The following is a 24,445-nucleotide window of genomic DNA, read 5'->3' on the forward strand; positions in this document are numbered from 1 at the left end:
CCTTTAATTAGAGTCAATGACGCTTCAATGTAAAATAGTTTAAGGTATAGCCAGAGGCTGAGTCCTAACCCTCTCTGATCTTTTCAGTTGTACTCAATTTCAGGTTTCTTACAAAGTCGGGTATGACCTGGCCTCTCTTTCTTTGGCTCCTCCTGTACCTGTAATCATTAGGCCATTCACTTATTGTTGGTTTTTAAGATAAACTGTTGCATTTCAGCGAAGGCCTAATGAATTTGGAAGAGATAGTGAACAAGGTAAAATCTGATTTATTGGGATGATTTTTGGTTGCCTGAATACTTTTCAGCCTTCACTTATTTTTATTTCAGGAACAAGGCTGGCTTGCTCTAGTAAGCCTTACTCAAATTTTGCAACTCATTTACAAGTTGAAATCTGTGTGGCAAAGAACACGTTTTGTAGCATAGGCAGTTTTGATAACAAGCAGAAGTAAGAGGAACTCAATTTCGCCCAATATATAGTGCTTTACAAAGCTCTTTGCTTTCTTTGCCTCAGCCTTCCCCATTCAAGAAAAGATAGGAAAAGAAAATAAAAAAAATTGTTTACCTTGTACGGGTCTTTCAGAAGATGGACTGCAGAATTATAGAATGCCTAATGAAATGCACAATTCCTTCTTCATTGGCTTGCTGCTGAAAAAGAACCACCTTGCTCATATTTGGAAGATAGAAGACGCTTTTGATTACATCCGTTCTATTTAATAAGTAACCTTTCCTGTGCTTTCAGCAGTAGATACTCTGAGACATCTTCCATAAACACTTTTTTCTTTCCAAATCAGTTCTTAGCATGCTTTACATATCTGTAAGACATCACTAGTTTTGTAAAAGTATGCAACATCAGTGATCCAGATGGTCAGAACCATCAATGTCTCATTTTAGGCTGAATTACTATCTTTCCTTTTGCTCCCCATCTCAAAGGATCTTTCGCGTGGTAGATCCTCATGGAATAGCAGATAAAGGATTTTGTGCATCAATGCCCTGCATAGTGAACCAGTTGACTGTGACCTGAGGATGAAGTCTTTTGGGTTATTCAGAGAGTTCTGTACAGAGTACACATCACATGCTCAAGGTGAGTGAAGTCCACAGTATAACAGGGACCCCAACTTATGTCTCCTGTGGGGAGGTAAGGAGGGGGATCCTGGAGCACCGTGAAGTGTTCTGCACTCCACAACGGCTCATCCCCATAGACCCATTGGGACAAGGAGGACGTGAGAACTCCATGTTCTGTCTCTCTTGAGATCACTCTAGAATTAGTTATATCTTCTCCCAGTTTTTTAAAATCTAACATTTGTTTCTCTGAAATTTTACTTTTTAGTTATTTCCTTATATCTTATATTTTATTATTTTCTAGCCAGGCATTAACTTATTCACTCACTCAACAAACATCTGTTGAGTATCTACCCTGTTTTGAGATGGGAAATCTGTTAGTTTCTTTACAACTACTATACATTTGATTCAGGCAGGATTCTGGATCTTGTGTTTGTATTTACTCATGTGCTGTTTATTTGTTTGCATATTTACTTATTTGTCTATTTGTGAATTCATTAATTCGCTTAAAGACAGGCTGTTTTACTTATCTTTGTATCCCCAGATCTAGTAGATAGTAAGTGCTCAAGAAACACTGAAATGTTAAACAAAACACATCAACTTCCATAATGGAATTAAGGCAAATTGCAATTAAAACATGTATCTCATCAACATAAAACTCAAAGTATCAGTAAAATCTTTCAGAAGAAATGGAGAAGGGCATTAAGATGTAGCTAGTGCAAACTAGGCTATGAATTAGACTCAGCTCCCTGATAGCCAAGGTAAAAGAAGTATATCAGAAATAGGAATTACAGATTCAAAGATATTACGTCCTGGATTTTTATATATTTTAGATACTAATAAACATTTTAGTATTAGTCTATTGCATTTCTGGAATTTTCCAGTTATAATTATACATTTTTCTTGAGATAATTAATGTTGATTCCATCGAAAAACTTAAGACACCAGGTACTTGAAAAAAAGAAAGGAAAACATCAAATAATTTTATGACAAAATAAAAGTTAATCTTTTCCAAAAAATGAATCTTCCTTAGCCTTTTTCATTAGAAATGATCAGATTACTTATTTCATTGTTTTTGAGATTACCGACTTTACCATTAAATGTGCCTAAAGTAAATCAAAAGCCTCCCTCTATCCTCTACCAATGAAACCTACCTAAGAACGGGATGGAAACACCTGGAGCGGTCAAGTGGACTGATCTGTAGAGTAAACATGGGCATTGTTGTATGAGAAATTGTCAGCAAGGTGTAGAGTAATTCCTGAGTAAACAGAGCCATTTATGAATACTCAAATGAGGACAATATCTAAATATCTTGATGAACTAAGAGCTTTGATTGCTGATGAAGAACTGTCTCGTTGAGCCTCCTGAACATGTGCTTAGAGTCAGAGACTTGGGCTCCAGGATTGCTCACTGTCCCATGCTCGTGGGGGCCTCTTACTCTAAAGCCTGTTTCTAAACCTGCAAAACAAGGATCATAATACCTACCTCGTGAGACTGTTATAGGAATCAGTGCAAGCAGATGAGATGATGTGTGCGAACAAACTCTACAAACTATCAAGATACAGTTTTGGTCCTGTAGATCCCAGTATTGACATCAGTTAATTTGTGAGTTGGGAAGTAGTTGATTTCTTATAATGATGCAAGTGTGATTAGTCAAATTCATTTCACCTACTGCTGAAAACACTGAATTTTTTTTTTTGCTCCTTAAGTGACTACAATTTTTTAAAATCTATTAAGTTCAGTTGCTCAAATAAATCTATTACAATGCTTATTACAGAATTTGGCTTTATGTTTTAAAAGCTCTCTTTCTGTGAGAAACATGAATACACAGTGGGTATCTGTAGATTTAATACATATTTATATGTTGTCATCATACAGGACAGTCCTATGAGTGATGAAGTTCTTCTTTTTCCAGAACATTTTGTTTTGTGGCTTTATTTACACTTTGCCTTGATAAGCATGTTTACATAGTTTAATAATTCAAGTGATTACACTGTACTTTTGGAGTTTTATGAGGAAAATTCAAGTATATAATTATGTTTTTAAGTGAATTGATATGACCATCCTCAAAACAAAACAAAACAAAACAAAACCCCTGACTCTCACTAACTTTTGAGATAGCTGCATCAGCTTGCCTAGAAGTGATGAATAATCAGCAACAATCACATTTCAGATAAACCTCAAGGCTAAGGTGTCATCAAGGTTACTGGAAGAAAATACTCAGCAGACAAACTGATGCCTCAATGGACAAAACAAAAACAAACCTTTCAAGTGAAGGCAAAGACAACAAAGCCACCATCCATTCCCTTGGGCTACACAACAAAAGAATGCTGATGAAAGCTGGAGAAATACTGCAGGAGGAACCACAGTTTCCTCCAGATTTGCCACGCTGGCCCCCGGGAAGAGCAAGAGAGCAGTCCCAACGTGGTGGAGGCAGAGACTAGGGCAGCGCATGAAGGACTCGAGAGTACCCAGTGGCAGGAAGGCAGGGGAATGAGGTATCACCTTGTCCTCGGAACCCCTGCGCAGGCCCTGCCGCCACATGGGAGCAAGCACAGCAGTCGAGGTATCAGGACACCGAGGGCTATAAACTCGACTCAGGGCTCTGCCTCCCAAGCACAAAGTGCACGCTGACCTCTTGCCTTGATGAAAACAGAGCAAAGGGTAGACGGATTATCACCCTCCTGATCCCTCATTTCACTCCTTGATGCTCTTCCAGTGAGGGGGTAACAGCTGGGATTACAAAGACTTTTTTGTGGTACTTTTAATCTACTTGCTTGTGTCTAGAAAAAAACCCTACACACTCATATGGAAAAAACTACGTATATAGTTTCTCTTTCTGCATATTTGACCAAATGTGAGCCAGTTCCTTTCACATGAATGAAGAAGGCAAAGATTAATAATAGTACTTAAACACATGTGCAGCATGGTGTCCATATTCAGATTTTTATGTTTCTTCATGGAGTTGTTAATTTTAATGCACTGTAACTTGCACAAAGTATTTCTTTGGCAACAGCAAAAGAAAAAATATCCCACATTATTTATGGTGTTTCACAAAATCTCAGTCCCACCATTTATAAAAATCACAAGTTTATAAGTGGCTTCTAGGGATTCCTAAGGAATTACCTTATTATAGGTGGAACTTATCTGTGACTCTTCAACAGTATTGACTAGGAGAATATATATTTTTGGTTCTGGGAGTCACTAAAGTGCTAGTCTTATGAGATTAATACACTATCAAAGTGTTAGTATGATGGAGATAAGTAGTGATTATAAATATTCTGTTTGTTCTCCTACTTTTCCCAGTTAGACAGGGCCATGTAATGGATGTGAGAGGAAATGAACTGTCACTCCTCGCCAGAGGCAAGAAAAGATCTTGAACAATTCTTTGGACTCTCTTAATCTGCAGGGTTGAGAGACAAATATGAGATAGTGAGGACTTGACATTGAAGTATCTACATTGTAAATCACTGCACTGAGCAGTCTCCCAGACTCTGATGGACATATGAGTGAAAAATAAACCTTTGTCATGTAAAATGCTGAGATTTGGGAGGTATTTGTTTCTGCAGCACAGCCTGTCCTGACTCATACAGAGACTAAGACTGGATTCCAGTCTTGAAGTTTAAATAAAAATCTAGAGTTAGACTGTTACACATATTTAGTCTTTTAATTAAAGATTTAGTAGGATATAGCAAGAATAGGCAAACTTTTTCTATAAAAGACCAAACAGTAAAGTCTCTCCACAACTATCCACCTCTGCCATAGAAGCATAAAAGCAGCCGTGACAAAGCGTGATGTGCATGGCTGTGTTCCAATAATACTTTATTTATAAAAACAGGGAGTGGCCAGGATTTGGTGAATAGTTCCTGGCCCCTGTGTTGTAGAATCTACTGTTAAATATAGTTATGTTGAATAGTTGGAATATGAGGTTCCTACGGCTACCTAAACAAAGTGCCATAGACTGGGTGGCTTAAAACAACAGATATTTATGCTCTTACGGTTCTAGAAGCTAGAAGCCAAAACCAAGGTGTTGGCAGAGGTGGTTCCTTATGAGAGTTCTGAGGGACAATCTGTTTCATGCCTCTCTCCTAGATTCTTATTGTTGCTGACAATCCTCAGCCTTCCTTGGCTTGTAGGAATAGCATTACTCCAGTATCTACCCCTGTCTTCACATTGCCATCTTCTCCCTATGTCTCTCTTACAAGGAGACCGATTATATTGGACTGAGGGTCCACCTTCACGAATTGCATCTCTCAATGAATTACATCTTCAGTAAAAAAAAAAAAAAAAAAGTCACATTCTGAGCTACTAGGGATTAGGATTTCAACAGATATTTTTGGGGTGGACAATTCAACCCATAACACTTAGTTGCTTAAAGAACACATTTCACTTAGTAAATTGACAGTGATACAAGTGAGTTTTAAGCAAGTTCGTAGGCCTTAGCTTTATTCAGAGAGATCAATTCATGAGCTATTTTGACAAGATTGAAAATTTAGGTATCTAATAAAGCAATTAAAAGAAAAACCATGCTCGTAATTAAAATAATGAATAGAATGTTGTAATGAATATTTATAATTCAGTACTACTTTACAGGCTCCTGCCTTTTCCAAATCATTGATTGATGCTTAAGATGAGAAAATTAAATTTTATTTACATACTTTATTTCTTAAGACTGTTATTAAAGCACAGGATTGATGAAATGATTATTCTTTAGAGTCTGAATGCAGACATCTATAAGGATTTGTTAAAGACAAAAACCACTTTCCTTGGCAGGTTTTGGATCCCTAAAATGTGAAAAAGCAGCACACAGTTAAGTAATCAAATAAATGCTTTAAATGGTACACACAAGGAGTTCAGAAGAAGGAGGGACCCTAAAGACTAATAAGGGGGTACCCTCTGAGGGATGAGGGTTTGGATAGACTGGCTGGGGAGCAGCTGATATGAGCAAAGGCTTAAAATGATATCGGGGAGGGTCGGCCTGATTTGAGGCAGCAGGGACGTGTAGGGAAGTGACAATAGTTACAACTGCAAAGAGTGATCAAACCCGGTATAACAGACCTTGAATGTCAGCCCAAGAAGAGTTCAGATTAAATTCATGAATAGTAAGTCTCTGAGTGGCAGGTTTCTGAGCAAGTAATCAAAGCTGTGTGGTATAGCTCACAAGATAAATAAGGCAATGGATCGAAGAGGAATTAGCTCAGCATTATCTAGGAATGTTTAGGCGTTATGAAAAAGGGATGGTAGACACTGTGGCAGAATCATCAAGAAAGATTCATAAGAGTTTTGATGGGTCTTGATGATTGGAGTCCTGGGAGAAAACCAGGAAGGAGAAAAAGAAGCCAATACAATCTCAAGAGTGAGGAAAAATAGGAGGAAGCTGATGTAAACGCAAGGAAGGAAAACGGGTCAAATTCTAGCTAATTACTTTTAGAATGAAGATTAATTCACTAGCTCTGCTTGAATTAGGATAGGATAAGATATCTGTGGTTACATATAAACCCCCATATTTCAAATAGCTTAGCACAACAAAGATTTATTTCTTGTTCATGTTACGTATCCAGTGCTTACTGGAAAGGAGCTCTGTTCCACAGATTTATTCAGATGAAGAATAATGGGCATTTCACCACCTTGTAATGCCTCCATCTCAGCAGGGACCCGCAAGATGGAAAAAAAGAGCATGGACAACTTCTACCATTCAGCTGCCTTCAGTTCCTTTACCAGAACCAGTCCCATGGCCCCAACACAATTGCAAGAGAGGATGGAAATGACAGAGAAGCCCAGGTAATATATGATCAATATTACTATCTGTACTGTGTTATTATTTTCCATTCTATTTCAAAAATAAATTGTTGTCTGTGAGTTTCTGTGCTGATTTTTGCCTTCAGTAAAATGAATCTATTTCTTTCCACACATTTCCATTAACTAACCACCAGGAAATGCACATGTATTCTCAACCGGAACTCTAACAAAGGGCTTTTTTCACAATCATTCTGAACAACAAGAGATATAGACAAAAGCAGAATGTTAAAATCTGCTAATTGTTTTTCCCTGCTGCCCACATTGGTTATGTGGGTTTTGGCTGTAATGTGTATTTGTCACTTCTGTTTCCCTAGCACTCTTGGTTGTATAGTCATAAGAGTAGTTGTCACTAAAACTACCAGCATGTAGCTGGAAGGGTATGGATATGTAGTGAGATATTAAATGTAGCCTTACCTATCTAGAATTTAGATAAAGACACCAAAGACCCCAAAGGTGGAGAATAACACAATAGTTGCCAGACATCCATGTGCTAAAACCAGGTACTGGATCACATATGCAGGCACCCTTAGGGACTGTGAAACTTGTTCTTCTAACATTAGCCCATCAGTCACTTCCGGGCTGTGTGAGGAGGCTAAGAATTCATTCTCTGGTTGAAGAGGCCGATAGTGAGGATTTCTTTGGAGAAAGTTGCCGGTGTGTTGGATGTTTCCCTCTTCCCAATAGGGAAGGAGAGGAGGCTGCTTCCCTTTACCTCAAGCCAGGTAAGGGAGCCTAAAAGAGAACCACATGAAGAGCGTGGTTACGCTGGAGTTTGGTAGTCAGAGGCTAATGGAGATTAACTTGACTCATTCTCTGAAATATCTAAAATATCTAAAAGAAAGAGGCTGTAGCTAAAGAGGGAAGCACTGGGCTGTCAGAGCAAAGAGGCCTGCCACAGGAGGAGTTTGCCTGTAGAGAGAACAGTGTGTGTGTGTGTGTTCCATAGACCGATGTGGGACCTACAGAAGGTCAAGCCATGGTTCCTCTAAAAAGACTGTGCCTAAGAGCATGTCTTGCCAGGGACGAGATACTCTTAGCATGAAAGAACCTGGAGACAAATCATCAGATGCAGAAGCTGAGGTAAGGGGCTGGGTGCAAGCAACCAGTTAGAGAAGCCACCACCCAGGCTAGGAACAGTGAGTGATCCTTGGAGATAGAAGGGGCGTGGGGGAAGGAGAAGGTCTCCAATAAGTCCCAAAGAACAACTCCTAAGTGAAAGGGTCAGCTCTGGTATCTATTAAACCCAGACATCACTAACATAGGTGATTAGAGTACTAGGCAAGTACAGCTTTCATGCCCTGGTCCCCTCCTGGCGCCAACCCTGGAGGGGCCTCAAACAGCAGAAGGAGAGAGAGAGGCCAAAAGAAAATGAGAAGAAACTGATACCACCTTTACACTGCAGGTCTCTGACTAAATTAGACCTCAGCTGGGGGAAAAAGAGAAGTTTCAAACTGGTTAAGTAATCAAACCTGAACTAGGGAAGGAGGGAAAGTTTCAAATGTATTGAGAACTTGGCATTTTGAGATCACACTGGGTGGACTTCCTGCCATCTGCAAGAGGACTTGTTATTATGTGAGAGAGATGGTGGGAGCTCTCGGCCGTGCCTGTGTTTTACCCAGGAGCATGAAGACAAGCATGGGTCCACGGAACAAGGTTCGCAGAAGAGGGAGTGAGGAAAGTTAAGTTTCATTTTACTTGCACCCTTTTTAGTCCACCTGGCTCAGTAAGCCTGTACATATGAATAGTTCTGTCACATGAGTTGGTAAAATATCATTCATATTGTTAAGAAATTCTAATCAGATAATGAATCCTGGTGAATTGTTTTTGTTGGCGGTTGGTTTGATGGGGGATTATGTGTGTGTAATCAGTAATCTGTTAATTCAGAACTATTTAATTGAGTTCCTAGAACGAAGTACCTACAGTATCTGTAAGCTGCTGTAGGATATATAGAAGACGCTCATCCTACTTTTTCAAGTCTTTGACATATTAGTAAAAGAAGCAGACCAAAAAGTTATCTTAAGACAATATGATTAGTGCTGTAAGAGAAGAAGAAAGACTGTAATTTTAGAGCAGAGACTAAGGGCATCTTACCTATCTGAAAGGATCCAGAAAGCTTCCCTAAAAGGTGATACTTAATCTGATACTGTGTTTATTTAACCATTAACCAGAAGGTTGAAAAGAGTGGAAGTTATTTTTGGAGGCAAAACAACTTAACACAAAGGCATGAAACAGGAGAACACACTTGCTCAAGGAACTGCAAGTTTACCAGTGTGATTATAGTACTGAGTACCATTGAACGGTGGTGGGGAATGTGCCTGGAGATTATTCAGACCTGTGTGACATGTTAAGGAATTTGGAGATATCTTTTAAGACATTGAAAGTTATTAAAAGATTTTGATCTTGCTCTTATGTTTACATATATGCTTTTAAAAATAGACAGTATTATAAGATTTTTTTAAGTTTTCTATAATTTCACTATCCAGAATAGACTACTAAATATATTCTGGAGCATTTTCTTCTATTATTTACTTATTTATAAAATTTCTATCCTATTTCAATTTCAAAACCTACACTTTTTACTTAGTATTATACTGTGATTATCTTCTATGGGCATTGAATAATTTTTGACAACATGATGTCTAATGAGTGAGTGACCAATATTACAACAGATGAATCCACTATTTTTTATTTAACCCCCTTTACTGTTAACAGTTGCGTTGTTTCAAATACTTTGCAGGTAACATCCAAGTATATAAATTTTTCAGTGCCTTTTTATGCCTTTCAGATAAAATCCAGTACATTGAATTGCTAGATCAAAAAGAATAAACTCTTTTGAAGCTTTTTAAAAAAATGTATTTCTAGATTAATTTCCATAAAATTATTGCTAATTTAAACTCTCATCCCTTATTCAGTAGCAGTGTAAAATACTCTATGTTTCTTTATAGGTTTATCAGTGGGACAAATTATTTGCCTTTATAAATAATCTTTGCTGGATTTTCTCATAAAATACATTTTTAATAGACATTTTTATAAATGATCTTTGGTAAATAACTCTTATTTGATTTTTTTAATAAAAAGTACTGGAGAAATGTTGGGGAATATAGAAAAATGCGAAGAAGAAAACTTAAATAATTTAAATTCTATTTCCTATAATTAAGGCCTGGTAACATCTTGATAGATAATCTTCCAGTTCTTAAACTCTCTCTCCCTCTAAATATATTTACCAAAATTGAGATCAGACTTATTTGGACTTACTTGTATTTTGTCTTTTTCATATAAACCTGTAGAGCAGGTAGTGTACCAGGTCATTAATTAGGCTTCAAAACATGGCTCGCAAGAGCTACATCACATTTCCTTATATGAATGGGCCCTTTTAGACACCGTTCCTGTATTGGAAGTTAGGATAGTTCTAATCTTTCATCTTCACATGAGTATCCTTATACGTACATCTCTGTGCATACCTTTAATTGATTTTTAAGGCACATGGCTAAAAATGGAAATGTTGAGTAAAAGGACTGGAACATTTTTAATGATTTTTAACTCAAATGGCAAGGTTTCCTTCCAAAAAAGATGTGCCCCTGAGTAGTGAATGGGGTCTTAGTTCACAACCGTGAGGATTATCAACATTTTAATTGTCCCTACTTGACATACAACAATAGCTTTTTCTTTTAATTTGCCTTTCTTTGATTATTTATAACATTAAATGTCATTTTATGTCTTTATGGGCATTTTTTTTCTTATGTTGAAGATTTGGTGCCATTCTTATGGATGTTCAAAGTCTTACTCTGTCCCTTTAAGAATATTAACTATTTATCTGCAATATTTATTTATATCCTGTATTTCATATTGCTGATTTTTTGAATTTTATTTGTGTCTTCGTTGGCTGTAATGCATCTTTGAGTAAGTTTATCAGGACATTTACAGGGATACTTCCTGAGCCTTTGCATAGCTAAAATATCCTTTCTGTTGCCATCACATGTGAATGACATCTTGTCAGGATTTGGAATTCTTGAGTCACAATGTTTTTCCTCACAAATTTGTAGCTGTTGTCTTCTGATGCACAGTATGGTGGAGAAAAAGTATGAGGTTGGTCTTCATATATATGATGGTTAATTTCATATATCAACTTGACTGGGCAGTGGAACACTCAGATATTTGGTCAGACATTATTCTGGGTGTTTCTGTGAGAGTGTTTGGATGAGATTAACATTTGAATTGGTGAACTGAGTAAGCAGATTGCCCTCCTAATGTGGGTGGGCCTCATCCAATCTGTTGAAGTTCTGAATAAAACAAAAGGCTGATTTTCCCCTGAATAAGAGAGAATTCTTCTGCCTGACAGCCTTAATCAGCTCTCCTGCGGAGCTGTCACCACCCTAATCATCTAAGCCACTTTCTTATAAAATGTCTTCATACAAATACACATTCCACTTGGTTCTGTTTCTCTGTAGTACACTGATTAATGCAGTATGTTACTTGGAACTTTTTTCTTCTGGTTCCATACTTATAGCATTTGTTTCCTTTATCTGTGAAATTTGAGAAGTTTTATCTCTACAAACTTAGGCATGGGTCTTTTTCAGTCTTTCAGTTTGGAATACAAAATGACCCTAATAGACAAGAAATGGAAGGTGCTCCCATGTAATAGCTGCTGCTGTGGCATATGGGACAAGGTGGGTCATCTGCTGGGAGGAAGGAGGAAGGTGTTAAATTCTGTGATTCAGTGCTCTGCCGTTAAAATATACTTCCTGCCCTGTGTCTGTCAACCCATTCATGCTGGCTACATTCCTCCTACTCTCCTAGCTTAGTGTGGACCTTCCACAGCTTTGATTCAGATGTGACCTAGGTCCAGCTCTCCAGTCTGAACCTCCAGCCCTTCGCATTTAGTAATTATTTATTATTTGTTTTTTATATAATTGTCTCTTTACCCAGGCAAGCACAGAAATTATCTCATATGCACCTTTTGTTTAATAGGCTTTTGATAATATTTGTTCTCTGATTTAAATTGAAAAGAACAACAAATATCACACACATTGCAAAAATATGCAGTTGAGTATTTTTAAAATCTCCACCCACTTTGGACCACTGTTCATGATAATCAAAATAAATTTCTGCTTTAGGCTGATCATCAGGCTTTGTCCTTTAAAGGGTGTATTTATACAAATATGCATATGTATTTGTTATAGACAAGAAAAACACAAAAATAAAAATCTTATTGGAAAATGTACCTATCCTAGCATAAAATGTTTTCAAAGTCATTTTGTTAGAGATATAAGGGAGCATATAATTAGTTCATTGAGAGTAAAATTCCACAGTTGAAGATTTATGCATAGTTTCTTACAACTTCACTTAACAGTGCATAATTAGACCTACTATGTGTCAGACACTGTAGTATGTGAAATTTATCAATAGCTTTATCCATATAGATTTTTTCACTTATGACACAGAACCATGCTACCTACATAATACATAATAAAAATCATGTAGTCCTGAATTTAATTTAGTATTCTATGAGTTACAATAAAATTGCTAATTTACATAAATGATATTATGCTTCCAGATTACTAGATGCTTAAGTGGCTATGATCAATATAACTCAACTCATCTAAACCACATTTTGTAGTCTATCTCTTCTCATTTTGTTAGGGTTGCTTTTGTATACTCATTTCTCTTATATCGTGTACAGCATAATCCATAGGTCAGTGTTTGTACACACCCATACATATCCACACTTCCTGAAAAAACCCGAGGTCCTACAGAATTCTACAGCTATCAACGTTCTGTTCACTACAATACCCTATGATCCAAAGAGGCTGATTCTTGTGTTTACTGATATTTACTCATCTTGTTTTCTTACCTATCCAACTTCCACCTCACTCCTGAGGGTCTTTAGGCAGCATCTGTTTCCTACCCATGTACTTTTATTCAGTCATCATTCAGTCAGTCAGTCAGCAGGTATTTCTCACAAGCTATGCACCATAACACTGGATCTAGAGAAATCAGTAAGGCTTAGTCTTTTCTCTCACAAACGTCATAATTTAGTATCATTCAGGGGGGGCTGTTTTCTAGTGTCCAGGCTTGAGGCAATGGATGATCTGATCCTTGAAAAATTTCCAATAGCTATAGCAATAATTCCTTTCAGTAAGAAGAGGGAACATTAATTATACTGATGGGTTTTTTATTGATGGAATCTGAGTCTTAGGAGAGAAGGAAGAAAAGAATGTAAAAGGAGGTGGCTGGTCTTGTGCTTGAGGGGAAAAGGGTGAAAAAAATCTGGTAGTGCAGGAAGACTTCCACACAGTAAAGCGGTCTCTGAATCCTGAGGCTGGAACCGGAAAATAAACAGACGAAACATTGAGCATCACTTCCACACTCCAGTCATTCCTGTGTAGACTTTCAATAAATCCAGCAGGACCAGACCCAAGATTATTCCTCCAAGGCAGCAAGGGCAGAGCTGTATATGGAAATAAGCACCATTTCTTTGGACACCCTAGTGTCCTCATCACTCTAAAACAACCCATGGATTAACTTTAAGTCCTCCCTGTAAGTAACAGTGGTATTTCAAGAATAACAAATAGTGCAACAACCCTGCTTGTGAAAAAAAAATTATTTTGCATTCACCATTTTGTTATCCCAATATTGTTATGCATTAGACAAGTCTTTCATTACAGATTTGGAGCTAAAAGACTTAAAGGAAACACAGTGTTAGGAGGTTGCTTGTACCCAAGTGGAAACTGTCAGTAGCAGAACCCTACTTGTTTGCATGGGATGTGGGAATGAGACACAACAGAAGCAAAAAGCCAAAGAACTTGGGGCTTCATGGTTCCAGAAGCCAACTCTGCCTGCATCACAATGTAGGCCCTACACTGTCAACTGTGAATAATATATGAAGCTTGGCCTGAAGTGTCTTAAATCTAGTTCCGGACGCTTATTGAAAATATTGTTGAAGAAGGTGTGTTACTCTGCTCAGCCTACAATAACAGAATCCCATAGAATAGGCCACTATGAGAAATGCATTTCTCATAGCTCTGGAAGCTAGAAGTCCAAGTTGAAGGTTCCAGCCAGTTTGATTTCTGGTGAAGCCTCTCTTCCTGGTTTGCAGATGGCCACCTGCTTGGTGAGTCCTCACGTGACTGAGAGAAAGGAAGACAGAGAGAGAGAGAGAGAGAGAGAGGCCTTCCTCTTCTTAAAAGGCCTCTAGTTCCATCATATTAGGACCCCACCTGATGCCCTTCTTTTACATTAAATACCTCCTTAAAGAGCCCTCTCCAAATCGAGTGACACTGGGGGTTAGATCTTCAGCATCTGAATTTTAAGGTAAGACTGTTCAGTCCGTAGCAGGTTATATAATTCCTTACCATAATTTTGTTTATGTTACTACATTACTCTTGTTTTCTTAAAAGAGCTTCAAGTTTGCAGGAAAAATAATGCATGACTATTTAAATAGTACCTAGCAGTCAAAATAACACTAAGTATTGTTAACTCCCAGCCACATAGATAATTTTACTGAGCAGCCACCCACTTACCCTAAATCACTGAAATCCCAAACCTAAAAATAGGCCTCATTTTCTGAAGCTCATATGCAGTGTATCAATTAGATTTTATAGATCTTTTTATTTCAAAAGTGTTCTTTGATGAAGTTTCCATTGCCATGATTGATGGATTTGAAAATGTCACACCATGGCTGTCCTTGCTCCACAGTGTCACATATTCACTGCAGCACAACAACATTCAGAGAAGGCTGTTTTCTTACTCTCCTCCCATCAACTTTTCCCTCAATACATGGGACAAAACATAGCATACAGAGTGTTTGGTTTCCTGGGCTGCAGTGTCTGTTCAGAATCTCTAGGAAAACTCATATTTAAGTTTTGTGCTCATATTGCACACACTTGTGACCTCTTGTTCAGAGTCAAATATTTTCTTGAACCAACATAAACTATGAGATGTCAGTGCTCATTAGGTGTTAAAAGAAGGTTTTGATTGTCTCACTCTGTTATCTCTTGGGTACATTTTGTGATTGATGGCCTTGTATCCCATAATTCAGATAAGAACCTCCAAAGGTAATGTGTTTAGTAAAGAATTGTGATGTGACCTGCAGATCAAGCCAGTTGCAAGTAGCCAGTGCGCTGTTCTGTCACACAGCTGGATGTTGAAGTTCAGCTTAACGTGGGACGAAAATGCTGGGAAACCAAATGAAATAAACTCTAGTGGAGTCAAACTGTCAGGATATCTAAATAAAGAGGGAAAAGAGTATATCAAACTTAGGTAATATACATAAGCTCGAATCCTTGCTTTAGCATGGTTGTATGACTAACAGCTATGACACAAAATTATGAAGATTTTGATGGCTTTGTATTTTATAACTACATATTTATAAATCATTTTGTTTTATGATAAATATATGCATTTCACAGATAATAAAACTACATATAATTAAACATTTATATTTTATTATAAAAACTAAAATACAATTTATGTAATAAGATTTATATCTTATATTTGATTTTTTTAAATTATAAAATACCACAGGACATAAAACCAGTTAACATTATCCAAACATCTAATACTTAGAGACCAACCCAGTTTAGTATATGTCTTTTTTCTCTTCTTAAATGCACGATTCTGGAGGGAGGAAATGGGAAAGCAGTTCAGTCTATATGTGAATTTTACATAACACCATATACTTTCAGCTAGAGTGACCAACCATCCCAGCTTGCATGGGGCTGAGAGGTTTCCTAGGGTGTGGGGCTTTCAGCCCTAAAATCAGGACCATCCCGAGCAAACTGGACAGTTGATCACCCTACTTCCAGCCTTATACCTTGTTCCCATCCTTCCTCATACCTAAATCTGCATGTATTTTCGGTTGTAGCTTCTTTTGCCATCATCAGTCAACACTCTTCATACAATTTTCCATTTGTTGAAATATCTTAACTTCAGTGTTTCCTCTTTATTGTCTTTATTTTTGAAGATGGAGAACGGTGCTTTATCCAGAATCCATTACTGCCATTTTAATAGGCTCTTAGGTGTGTTCACCATCTTGAACCAGAAGGTGCTAGATTCTTTTGTATTTCACAGTATGGATTGTTGATGACTCTGTTCTACCACAACTTCTCAAGAAACCTTTCTATGTACAACTTGGACTTCACTTGCCCTGAATGCATCATCAACTGCTCTGTTCAGTTGCTTTTAACAGTCAAAGCAGAACTCTTGGCTCTACTGTGGTCCTAAATATAAATAGAAATACTAAGTTAACATAGAATGTTTAGTTTTAAAAAAGTCATCCAAATGTTACTGAATAGTGACTTTTTAGAATATCACTAAAATAAACACAAAAATGTAGCAATCATAAAAAAACTCTTGAAACACCAAGAAAATATATGCACACATATATATGCAGATTCCAAAGTGATTTCTCATATATCATTTTAACCCTGCATGTTTATTCATATTTACAGAGAGCATCACTTTAAAATATGGGAAAACTATGATAGTGAATTAGATTTTGTTTAAAATAGGCTAGAATCTTGGCAAATCCTTTTTCATATAAATTGTGTCCAGTCACAGGTCTGAAGAAAATTTTTCTAAGAAATAATTTAAACAAGATCATATGATTAAAAAAAAGGTAGAATATTCACCTGATTTCTCATCCCTAGGATTTTAATTCTTAGGTCAATTTTTTTTCTTTTAGAACTTGGAATATTATCCACATTCTCTTCTTGAATGTTTTCAGTAACTTGTGGCCTGTCAGCTTGAGCTCTAAAGGGTCTACTCCATCAACAGGTAAACTATTTTTTACAGATGTTTTTATTCTAACTGAATTTCTTATTTCAAATGTGAAATGGATCAAAAGTGAGAAGATGAGTATAATGCAGTAAAATGTACAGGACCCATTTCAGAATGTCATTTAGATATACTCTGGGAATGATTTTTTTTCACCATGAGGCCCATTGGGGCTAGATAAGTAAACAATTTAAGCAGTCTGAATCCCTGTAAATTTAAAGAGAAACTTTCTCATTTTGATAGATATAAAAAGAGAAAGTATAATCTGTTTGGAAGACAACTTTCAGTTCATTCCATTATTTTTGCAGATACATATGTTTGAATCAGTTTTTTGTCACCCCACCCCATAATTCTTGGTTGATTCCTCAGAATAAAAATACCTGTTTTTTTAATCTCAAGCTTATTTCTTTTGTTATAAATATTCTGACTTTGTTGGACTGAAAGAAAGTAAAGAAGTCTTCTGAGAAATATTTTTGCCTTTGATAAATAAGAAAAAGAGTTCAGTAAAATTCCACACACAAGAATTAGTCCATTTTCTGAAAAAGTTTTATAATAATGTCTTCGGCAGTATGAAGCAATATGAAGATCCTCTTTAAGAAGGCTACTGCTTCATTTGTGGTAAGAATTTTTGCTTCTTGATTAATTAAGAAATAAACCCTTCAATGTTTTGTGAGATGGAAAGTTTATAGATCTCTTTTTCAATCAAACAATTCAGAAATAATTCCAGTTCCTTAAATCATACAAGAGATACTTCCCACATCTCTTAATTTAATACCCATAAATATCTTGAATCAAGGTAGAGATTTGTGACTAATTCATGTCCCCAGAGTGTGATCTTGGTTTCAGTCATTCTATACACTCATCTCCATTTAAATATTTGATTACAAATGAAGATAAAATATTTATCAGATACAAATGGAAGGAGAAGAAAATTCAGAAGGGCAACTATGGAGATCTGAAACAGGAGTGAAGAGGTTGCTTTGAAGATAAGTTGTGAAATAACCGTACATGTATGAAGTTTTTTTTAACTTCACTTGGGTTCCTTTGTTGTTCTTCCTCCCACAGAAGAAGAATCCTACCCACTAGCTTTGCTTAGCTCATCAAAGCCCAAGGCAGTGACTCAATTTGCCATTTCCTAGGGCTTGCTCTAGCCAAGACAAGGATGAAATCTGTTCAGAGTCTGAATAAAGATTTAGAAATTAACAAATACAGTTCTCAGCAGTTTTCTCCTACTGTAGACACAAGAACTCAAAAGAGTGTTAGCAGCCTATGAGTTAAATTCCAAGTTGATTGCTTGGAAATATTTTCCTGCAGAATTAACATTATAATGGAATGTAAGTTTAGTATACATTAGTATATTACATTACTTAGACCCTGACCATCACATGTGACATTGTTTTATAGGAAAAGCTGCATATTTCAATTCTCAAGGTAGTAAGTACGTCTTTCCTATTGTCATCTTGACAATGAGGACGAACTCCTCCTCTTCTGTGGTCTAGCACTGAGCCACTTAAAGAAAAATCAAGATCCTAAGGCATCATTAAAACAGATCTCCGTAACAGAGAGGAGACAAAACACTGAAAGGGTTTGGATTTAATAATCAGGTTTCAACATGTGGCATATTGTTGTCAGTTTTCAGGCTTACAAATAAGTGGTTTTCCAGGAGGCTTACTATTCTGTTCATCTCAACTTTAGAAATTTCAGTCCCTGTGACTGAAGTATAGTCATGAAATACAAAATGTTGATGTTTGTGACAGAGAAAGAAATAAAATCCCTCCTTTACATCTGCTTCATCTAATAAGGTCTGTAAACTTTAATGACCTCTGAGGACGTGACTGTATCAATAATTGTAGAAATTAGACATGGTAATGGAACACTTGGTTCTTCCATTTTCCGGAGGCTGTCTTAAAACCACATGAGTATTGTGTCTAATTTTTCTGGCCTTTGGCCATATTATATACATAAGCCGTGCTGACCAAATGTCTCACTGTTTTAGCCAGAATGGTTTTACTTGTGTATCAATATGGGGAGAAAAGTGAATTAATGCTTTTTCTTAGCTGTTACCTGGTGTTACATTTCCTGTCCTTTCTAAATCCTCCTGTGAAATATCCACAACAGTAAAATTTTAAATCCTAACATTTATAATTCTTCTCATTTAGTAATTTGCTTCTTTCCTTTGGCAACTTAATCATGAGGGGCCTGGATTTCCTCATTTGTAAAGTGAAGGAGTTATAGCAAATAATATCCAAGAGTTTTTCTGAGACAGTCCATAGTACTACTTATGTTTATACTAGGATTGAACTAATACATAAATATATTGTGGATAATAAGAGCCAGGTTTTTCACTTTTGGAGAAAAAACAAAGTTACAAATAAGGAAAGAATATAATAAACTCTGTGCTGTTGGAGTGAAACTAAAGGTGTTAGTATGAATTCATGATTTTTAATATATATGCAGATGGATAGACAAAGAAACATAGATATGTTCTTATGCACGGGTTAGTATACAGACATATATTTCCCAGATCTATCTGCTGAGAGGGCCTAGAAGCAATGACAACCCAGTAGCAATTTGCACACCTACAGCCCAGATACTGGTTCTAAATATCATCTTCTAATAAAAGGAACCAAACCTCATTGGAGAATGTATTGATTCCAGGACTGTGGCAGGGAACATATGAAACACGCTCAGAACATCTTGTGATACCCAAAAGCAAAGATATGTTTAAAAAATTATGGGACCATGTCAAAAGAACACAAGAGCCAATCTGGAGGAGCTTCCAATGTCCAAAGCTGGAATAATTTGAGTGACAAAATATATAATGATAATATTGAATTATAACCCATAGAATAAAAGAAGTCTTCAAGTCCATACATATATCAACCAATCAGTTGATTGATAGAGAAGAGACTACTCTTCCTGATGGTAGAATTCCAATTAATAAAATGAAGGAAATGAGATAGATAGAAAACAACCACTTAGGCAAACACAAGAGCCATGGAAAAATGCTAAAATTAGCAAGCAAAATCATGATGAGAAACTGAGATGAATATTTACATAGCCTTAAAGTATCTCCCAACAAGATAATTATTTATTAAAAAGAGAAAAATCTCAATTTTGCAGCAGAGAAAGCAGCAAATACCACCATGATCATGTGGTGAAGGTTAACATCATCGGTAATAAGATATATGAACATCATGTACCCCTCATGTGATTCATTGAGGGGGCATAAATCACTTCTGCGTTCTCACCAAAGATATGCAAATATCCCAATCTAATCCTGAGAAAGTATCACACGAATATAAATTAAGAGGTATTCTAAAAAAACGACCAGTGCCTTTCAAAAATGTCAAGGTCATGAGAAACAAAAGTTGAGAAATTGTCACATGTCACAGATTGAAGGAGATTAAGTAAGGAGACAAGACATTTAAATGACATGTGGATTTCAGGACTGAATCCTAGACCAAAAACTAACATGAGTGGAAAAACTGTTGATATTTGAATAATGTTTGTGAAGTGACTCATTGTATTGTGTCAATGCTGATTCCCTCCTTTAGTAATTATACTACGGCTGTGTAAGATGTTTATAGAAGCTGGGCAAAGATGTATAGGAATGCTTTGCAAATTTTTTGTAAGTCTGAAATTATTCTAATTTTAAAATCTAGAAAAATGATATAGCTGTAATAGTTTACAGATTTTAAATGATAATGACATTCTTACCAATATTTATTGAATGACTTCTCAGTGCCAGGCACCATGCTAAAAGACATCTAATGATACATGATACATAGACACGCACACGCACATATACATACATAGATACTTTTCCAGTTATTTTAAGTAATTCTTAATAACTGATATTAAGACAAGAATTCTTATTTTTCCAGAAATTAGGACCAAACATCTCTAATTATAATGATGGTATACAAGAGTAATAAAGAATAAACATATTTCAAACTAATCTATAAATTCTATATATTTCCAATAAAAAAAAATCCCAACAGAATTTTACGGGGATTCATAAGCTAATTCTAAAGTTTATCTGAAACATAAAATAAGCAAGGGTCTCTAAAGAAATTTTAATAATTTAACAAGTCTAAAAACAAACTTTAAATCGATAGTAATTAAAGTGGTGTAATAAGAAGTGATGGGACAAGAAGAGATCAATGAACATGATAAAGACCAGAAACAGATGCATCCATCCATGAGAATTTAGTGTAGGATACTGGTGATATTTTAATCTAGTGAAGAAAAGGTTAACTAGTCAATAATTGCCATAGGGTAATTAGAATCCATTTGGGAAAAAATTAGGTTCATTTATTCATTCAACAAATATTTAAATGCATGCATATTTTAGAAATAAGAATTTGTTCTCTAACCAGCTTCATGTACAAAAAATAGATTTCCAGTGTAATCAGGATGTAACTATGTTTTAATCTATAAAAATATTAAGATAAAATATGAGAAAAGACCTTTCTATACAGGATAGAAAATCTATATGCCATAAAGGAAAAATCTGAAAGATTTAAATTAAAAATCTTGCATGATGAGAGGTACGATAAACAAACTAAAGGATTGGAACAGACTGAAAAACATTTACATGTATATAAAAGATAAACTAGAATATAAAATATATCAGGTTCCAATAAATAAAAAGACAACTCAATAGAAGAATGGGAAAGATTATGACTGGCAATTCACCAAAAAAAAAGAGGATAATGACAAATATATATGTTCAACCCCTTAATAAAGAAATAAATAAAAATTTAAACAATAATGGTTTACTTTTACAAAATTGACAATATGTTTGAAGATTATTAATATCCAATGGTGATAGTTAGATGTGAAGTCAAGAGCTCACATAGACTATTGCTTTAGTAAAATACACATATCTTTTGACTCAACAATTTAATTTCTATGAATCTATCAAAAATATTCACATGTGTACATAAGAAGCATGTATAGAAAAGAACATTTGAATTATCTATAATAGCAAAACATTGAAAACCATCTTAATATCCTTAAAAAGGGAAATGGTTAAAAAATTATAGTACCTGCAGACATTGAAATGCTTTCCAATTATTAAAAAGAATGAGGTAATGTTTATGTATAAACATGGGGGGATCTTTAAGACATTTTATGTGTACCAAGCTAGGTTGCATATCAATTGATAAGAGTATGATAGTGTACATATGTACACATACATATAGTTGAAAGAGAACTTACATATTTTACCTGTATTTGTTTCATATAGTTTTTGGTTTGAAGTTTTGCATTAAGAATATATTCATTTATAACATATGTAGCTAAAAATGTAAAGTGAAAAAATAAGCTTCCATATGTTTTAGAGCAGCTCTATGTAAATACAGTTATTTTGTCCAACTTTTAAGGTCACACTTAAAAGAAGAAAATGAGCTAAAAGTAGAATATTCAACCAAAAATATGTATTCCTAAGATTAAACTAAGCAATAGATTTTCTTGGTAAAGCTTGGGAATGTGAATAACTTCCTCCTAAACATAACTCATTGAGCTATGAGTCAGGTAAATTGTTGGAAGGAGTATTTTTGCTTCCTTATTTTTGAGGATGAGATGGAGACAGAGGGGTCAAGGATTTCCCCAGTTATAGTTAATAGCCTAGCTGTTCACACAGTGTATTCTGGGGACCAGTACAGCCTCACTTTTAAGAGTCACTGAATTAGAACAGTAACAGCAAAACAAGCTTACTTATTTGAATGCATTTCTTGTATTTAATGGAAATAAATGTTACGATGAATAAAGAAGAAAAAAATATTTACCAACAGACGTTTCCCTGACCACATAGTCTAAAATAACCCCCACCTCTACCATTTTGGTCTCTAATCTTGTTCTTCATAGTGCTTACAGAAATGTGTAATTATATACTCATTCAAATATATGCATCTCCCCCAGATTGAAAGAGGGTGGGAACTATGTCTGTTCACTTCTGTATTCCCCGTGTCTAGGCTAGTACTTGACATGCAGTAAGCGTTCAATAAATGAATCAGTAAACAAACCAGCATAATCAAGTCCAGAAGCATTTTGAAGGGATGGAAATGCCAAGCAAGATGAAGATTAATAGGAATAACTATTATTCATGTGATTTAAAGATATAAATGATGATACAGGTATAGATACAGGCCCTCTAGGGAGGTCACATGGCTACCCAGATGGTATGTTAGGAACTCAGTGTTGCTGCCATGTCTGCTCCTCACTTATTGGGCCCAGAAACAATTTTGTCAATGCACTTATGATGATTAACAGTTGACTTATACTGAATAAACACATGATGGATTTATGTGTACATTACAAAGCCAACTCATTAATTTACAATAAAAAGTATAACTGCCGAGTTAACTTGATTCTCAATCCTTGTTTAGCTCAATCACTCTCTATAGAAGACAGAGAGGTTGCTAAATTATATCCAAATGGTAACTACAGCCCAGAAAGATTCCTGGCCACAGATTACTTGTGCTGCAGAGGTACCATTACTTTAGAATAAGCCATCATTGTCTTATGCCTGGATTCTTACAACAGCCTCCTAACAGTACTCTGCACTTCCCCCTCTCAAATCTATTAAGCACAGAGCAGCAAAAGTGTTACATTTAAAACATACATCCGGTCACCTCACTTCTCTGTTCAAAACCTTTCAATGGTTCTCCATTACACTGGAAAAAAATCCAGCCCCCTACTCATAGTATACAAGGCTCTGTGTGATCTGGGCCCTGCAACTTCTCCAATCTCATCAGAGGCCCCTTTCCCCAGCATTCTGGATTCCCCAGTACACTAGTCTGCTTTCAGATTGAGAGACCGAGTATACAAATGGACAGTGGCCCGACCATATATAAAAATAGAACTCTGACCCACAGCCTGCAGTAACCAGCCCAGGAAGCCAGCCTGCTGTCTCTAAGTCAGACTGTTGGGAAGTCAGACCGTGGTGTCACAGCCGATCCAGGAAAGCAAACAATAATCCCTCAATAGTCAGACCAAAACAACCAAGGTTTGTTAGTAACTGAGAGCCTTTGTGTCTCTGCCAAAACATCAGTGACAATGGCTGAGGCCCTTGCTATATAGCGAGCTCCGGGTAAATGGCCTTTGCTTGTTGTCTTTTGGTTGGTCTTTGTTTATTTCCACAAGACCCTTCACTGTGACCAGCTGCTTCCTCTCTTGGATCCTTTCTAATCCTCTTCCTTCTCCCTGGAATGCTTCCTCGACCCCTCACATGGACAATCCTTTCCTGTTTTCTAGATTTCATTTTGTGTGTTGAAGACACCCTCCCTGACCACCCTTTTAAAATACCCCTATCCCAGCCTCTCTTTTGATTCCCTTACAGCACCTACTACAATTTTCAATCATTGTGTTTTTTCAGTTTACTTCTTTTCTACCCATCACCCCCACCAGAATGAAGCTTTATGAAGATAGAGACTCTCTTTCCTGTTTCCTCTGACCTTTGAGGACCTAGAATAAATCTCCCAAAATACCAGGTACTGAAGAAATATGTTGAATGACTAAGCAGGTGATTGCACACCTAAGGTAAACACAGACCCAGTGCAAGGAACACTTGTGCCTAGCCACCTGTTGAAAAGCTAGATGCTACGAGTTTGCCAGTCTCTTTCGTGGACCACGTTTGGGGCTGGAAGTTGGTTTCCCTTAGATCTGCCAACTTTCATCAACTGCAGTATCTGTAATATGGTGTTTATCTAATTGCCAGTTATCCTGACAAAATGTTTAAGGGAAACATCAGATTGTGCGGTGGTACCAAAGGCAAACCTTTCCATTATCCCCCATTGTCAGTGTCT

General features: G+C 36.3%; 1 protein-coding gene across 6 annotated transcripts in view; it reads left to right on the forward strand.

Annotated features, from left to right (window-relative positions):
- HIVEP1 (HIVEP zinc finger 1) overlaps positions 1 to 24,445 on the forward strand; it is a 248,786-nt gene that overhangs the window by 52,392 nt on the left and 171,949 nt on the right. For 4 of the 6 annotated variants that reach the window (XM_074348113.1, XM_074348102.1, XM_074348107.1 and 1 more), the window contains 4 exons: positions 930 to 1,080; positions 6,707 to 6,839; positions 16,540 to 16,631; positions 17,200 to 17,249. The gene's annotated coding sequence lies outside the window, so the exon portion shown is untranslated. The remainder of the gene's footprint in view (positions 1 to 929; positions 1,081 to 6,706; positions 6,840 to 16,539; positions 16,632 to 17,199; positions 17,250 to 24,445) is intronic. The other 2 variants (XM_074348104.1, XM_074348106.1) reach the window with 2 other exon arrangements.

This window comes from Camelus bactrianus, chromosome 20 (genome assembly GCF_048773025.1).
Source record: "Camelus bactrianus isolate YW-2024 breed Bactrian camel chromosome 20, ASM4877302v1, whole genome shotgun sequence".
NCBI lineage: Eukaryota > Metazoa > Chordata > Mammalia > Artiodactyla > Camelidae > Camelus > Camelus bactrianus.